Source organism: Durio zibethinus, chromosome 25 (genome assembly GCF_047325235.1).
Source record: "Durio zibethinus cultivar Kanyao isolate XHJ-2024 chromosome 25, ASM4732523v1, whole genome shotgun sequence".
Classification (NCBI taxonomy): domain Eukaryota; kingdom Viridiplantae; phylum Streptophyta; class Magnoliopsida; order Malvales; family Malvaceae; genus Durio; species Durio zibethinus.
Genome location: NC_143186.1, coordinates 8,016,320 through 8,021,584, shown reverse-complemented (window position 1 = coordinate 8,021,584; position 5,265 = coordinate 8,016,320). Strand labels below are relative to the sequence as shown.

General features: G+C 23.0%; 1 non-coding gene across 1 annotated transcript; it reads right to left on the bottom strand.

The window, feature by feature from the left end:
* Positions 1–267: 267 nt before the first annotated feature.
* Positions 268–372, bottom strand: LOC149511578 (small nucleolar RNA R71). The gene has a single exon (XR_016333851.1). It is a non-coding gene; the product is annotated as a small nucleolar RNA R71 (small nucleolar RNA).
* Positions 373–5,265: the final 4,893 nt, after the last annotated feature.

The window sequence follows — 5,265 nt, the reverse complement described above, 5'->3', positions numbered from 1 at the left end:
AAGCAAATAATTTTGAGTTCAAGCCTTTAATTATCCAAATAGTCAAAACAATGATCCTAACCTTCATTTGTCCAATTTCTTGAATTATGGAATACCTTTAAATATAGTGGCATTTTAGATGATGCAATAAGACTAAGATTTTTTTCTTTTTCTTTTAGGGACAAGGCAAAAGGCTCATTAACTTCATTATCATTTGGATCAATCACAACTTGGGAGGATTTGGTTCAAAATTTCCTTGTGAAATTCTTTCCATCTATTAAGAATGCCAAATTGAGGAATGAAATAACTACCTTTATACAAGTGGATGGTAAGAATCTCTATGATGCTTGGGACAGATTTAAGGAGCTTTTGAGAAAGTGTCCACATTAGTGTTCCCCAACGGCTACAGATTCATATATTCTATAATGATCTCACTTCATCCATGAGAACTACCTTAGATTTAGTTGCTGGAGGAGCCATTATGAGCAAGACTGCTGAAAAGGTACATGAGCTGATAACGAGATGGCAACCAACAATTATCAATGGGGTATGAAAAGAAAGGTACATAGAAAAATTGCCCATATAAACTTAATCCTATGTTTAAAATTATTTAAAAATTTGTTGCCATTTTTATGTAAATACAATATATATAAACTTAATACTATGTTTGAAAAAATGAATTTGAAAAAATAGATTTGCATTTGATTTATTATATAAATTGTGAGAATAAAATGCACATGTATACATATACACACACAAATTAGTTAAAATTCAATATGCCTACACATTTAAAAGGTATAAAAAAAATAAATTTGAAATTCTCAAATATTTATAAATTTCTAAATTTACCATTAAGTGCATAAATCAATGAATTTGAAGATAATCATGAAAATTTTCTTTACATATACTTTATAATATAACTTATACTAAAGCTCTATTTGGTTTCAACTGCATCTCCAGTGAGGTGCAGTTGCCAACAAAAAATTGTGCCCATTGGTGTTTAACATCCATTTGGATGTCAAAGCTGTGGCACGATTGTTTACTTTTTTTCACTAAAGGATTTAGCTCCATTTGAAAATATGCATCGAGCTTCAATTTTTTTTTCCTTTTGCATCCTATATTTTATATTACAAAGACAAAACTATTTTTATATTTTGTTTAAAAATTATAAAATAAATTTATTAATTTATTATAATAAATAAGTTTTATTTATTATATAATAAATTAATATATAAATAAAATTCTAATTAATTTTATAAATATTAAATAATTTAAATTTTTTGTTAATATAATTTATACTCTAATATCTCTAATAGTCATTTTTTCTTTTCACTTCACTACCACCGCTACTTTTGCATCCAAACGTATATCTCATTATTAATTTTAATCTCACTACTACAATATTCAATATTATTGCTACAGTAATTAATCTCACCTGTACAACTATTTTCAATCTCACTGAAGTCAATCTCATCGCCCATCCAATTGGTCCTAAATTTAAAATCTAAATCTTTTCTGTCAAATTTAAGTTTACAAACATGCAACCTAACTATTAGAATTTAAAACTTGCACTTAAAATTTTCAATTTCAAAGGCTAAATGCTCTTAATTTTATCATCTAATATTTATCAAAATTTCAGTTCACTTTTTATTGCTTTTCAAATGAGAATGTAATCTTTTTTTTATTTCTTTATTCGTTTATAATACTCACTTCTAATATCGTTAGCTTATAATAATGATACACGTGACTAAAAAATAGTCTTTTAAATATCACATTAACTAACATATTTATGATTCAAGTATCAAATTAAAATTTTTAAAATTTAAATATCACATTAATTATTTTACTATAATTTAAAGGCTATTTGTAATATTATCTCTTAATGAAACTAATAAAATGCAAATTAACCTATATTTCTTAAGGATTACCCCTGCCCTACGTGACAATGATTAATCCGGTTAATTTCATTTAGTACATGTTCTGCTTTTTGCTTTTTGCTGGTTTTTTTTTTTATTTTGTATTCAAATTTTGTTTTTTTTTCTATATTTTTTTTGGTAAAAAAACGAAAAACAAAAATATTTGTCAAATGGATCTTAATTTTCCATTATTTTTTTAAATGAATAAAACCAAAAAGATTACATCCTAACTTGAAAAAACAATATATTGAATACTCAAATGAGAATTTTAATAAATGTAAATGTTAAATCTTAAAATGAATATTTTTTTTATTGATTAGGGTATTTTTTTATATGTAAAAACTTGAAAACACATGACCACAGGCACACGGATTATATTAATAATATTAATTTTGGTAATGTCCTGTCTATATTACTCAGCGTTCCGCTCACAATTCTTCAAGTTTTCTTTTGTTTTTTTTTTTTTTTCAAAATTATTTTATACTTAATAAATATTTTTAAAAGAGTTTATTTTATAGGTGAGCCCTAGTGAGCCCCAGTTTATAGTAAGCTTTCTTTTTATTTTTTTTGTTTGTTCCTTTTTATTTTTTTCAAAATTTTAAATTTAATTTTTTGGACCTGTTGATATTAACGATATGTTACATTTTATATTGTTTTTCTTTCTTATATATTTAATGAATTTTTTTAAAGATTTTAATTTGTTTTTATCTCATCAACTTGATATGAAAGGTATGTCACATGTTAAGTTTTTTTTTTCATTTTTCTATTTATTATTTTTTTTTCTTGTTTTTCTTTTTAAATATTTATAAAACTTTTAATATTTTAACTTTTTTTTTAATGTAAAGTCCATTTGATTTTATTGATTAAAAAATTTATTTTCTTTTTTTATTTGATAATTTTTTTGAGAAAAGAATATTAAGGAAAGTTTGTTATTATTAATGTTGCGTGGTAACTCTATTTGCTTCCTTTATATATTTTTTACTTTTTTGTTTTTTGTTTTTAATTTTTTCTTCAGTTGTTTTTTAATAGATAAGTTTATTAAAAAAAACCAACAGATTTGTATACATGGTAGTCACTTTCAATTTTTTGCCTACCAAATATTTTTTTGTTTTTTTAATTTTTTTAACCAAATAATTTACAACAAAAAAATTGGTAAATAAATTAAAGAAAAAAATCAATGGAAGTGTAGATAACAAAATAACTTATATCTAATGGGTTTCGATTCAAATAAGTTTTTTTTTTTTTTATTTGAGATCAAATCAATTTTTTTTTTGAAAATTAAAGTCGAGTTAGTGACGAGTTTATAACATTCAGTATTGCCTTAATTCTATTTTTATTTATTTATTTATTTAATTTTATATTTACTAATATTATACTAATAAAGATATTATTTAATATATTAATTTAATAAAAATACTATATCTAGTCATAATTAAGATGTAATCATTTAGTCATCCATCAATTGTATAAATTGACTCATTTTGGCTTTTATTTGACTCTCAATCAAAGTCTCAATGTGCTATCTTTATGTTTTTTTCCTTTTTTTTTTTTTCTCTTGTTTCCTTTTATTTCAATTTTTTGTTTTTAAATTTTTTAAATTTTTATAAATTTTGTGAAAGAAGCCTTTGTAAATATCCATGTGACACCTCAATTTTTTTCTTTTTTTCATTTTTTAATTAAATGAATTTTGCAACAAAAGGAACTAAAGGATAGGAATAATAAAACAATTCATATCCTATGGTTGTCTCAATTGAGATGTCTACATAGCACCTCAACGTGCTTTCTTATCTTTTTTTTTTTCCTTTTTTGTCTTTTTTATTAAAGTAATTTTGTGAAAAAACTCAATTAAAGTGTCAACGTGACACTCTATTTGACTTTTTTTTCTTTTATTTTTTAATTAGATAAATTTTACAATGAAATAAGTCAATTGATAGATATATTAATACAATTTGTATTTGATGAGTTTTAATCCATCTCATTCTGATAAGAGACAAATTTTTAAAATCGAAATTGACTTGAGATGGTCAAGTCTTTTAAAGAGAAACAAGTTCGGGTCAGAAGCTTATTTATGGTGCTTTGTCTTGTCTCATTTTGAAGTCTATATAGAAGTATATATTTTATTATATATTATATATATGAATATATTATATTAATAAAATTATTTTTTATTTTAATTTAAAAAATTAATATTTTAAACTCATAAGGGGTGCCAATGTGGCACCTTTTGTGAGTTTTTTTTTAAATTTTTAAATTTTCTCTTTTTCACATTTTTAATTTTTTAATTTTTTGGTATTTATCTTTTATTGAATAAATTTTATGAAAAATGAAAACCAACTAAGGTATCCATGTGTTCTTCTCATTTATTTGTTTATCTTTTGTCTTTTTGTCTTTTAATTAGATAAAATTTTAAAAAAAATATATACGATGAATAGAAATGACCAAAAAAATTTTTAAACCACAGTAATGCAGAGATATTTTCTAGTATTATTAAATCTTAAATTTTGAGTGGTAAAATAAAAGATAAACTATTGCTCCAACAATATTTAAAATATACTTACTGCATTAACAGGATCAACACAGGTACGTTGAGATCTTCCTCCCCTGTTGCATTCCTGCCAAATTATATAAATATATATATATCAAATTAATTGAATTCCTTACATTAATTCAATATCACTTTTCAAAATGCCAATCTTATTATCTTACCACAACTATGTGCTCATCCTTCCTCAAGATTGTGGAGACCTCCTTAATGAACTCAGGGTTTTTCACTCAACCTATTGCCACAAGAAATAAATATGTAAATAAATAAAAGAAATTAAAGAAAATTTTTATAATGGAAAATGATATTAAACATTTTTGAATATAGATATATAAAGCTTCAACGGATTAATGTAAAATTTTAAAAGAAATTCACCTGGCTAAAGCTTCAAGTTGATTAAGTTTTTTTTTTTTTTGGTACTTAAGTTTTTCATTATTGGATAATTAAATATTTTTTGCCATATATGAAGAAATCTATTTCCAATCATAGGCCATAACCCTCTCAAAAAGGGATAATTAGTATTAGATAAATATTATATGATCATAAAAAACTCAATATTTAATAGACGTAAAATAATATCATTTAACAATCCTTAATGTTTAGTAATCAACGAAAACAATTATATAATTTTAATCCAAACCAAGTCGATGTGCAATATTCCTACATAAATGTATGTAACTTTGTTTTTTTTTTTTTTTTTTTTTTTCTTGTATATGTATATCTATATGCATATATAATCTTGGATCATATATGTAGAAAGTAGTCTTCTCGAATCTCATAAATCACTTCTTCAAAATTCTAATAAGAGCTTCCAAATTTAGAGTCTTA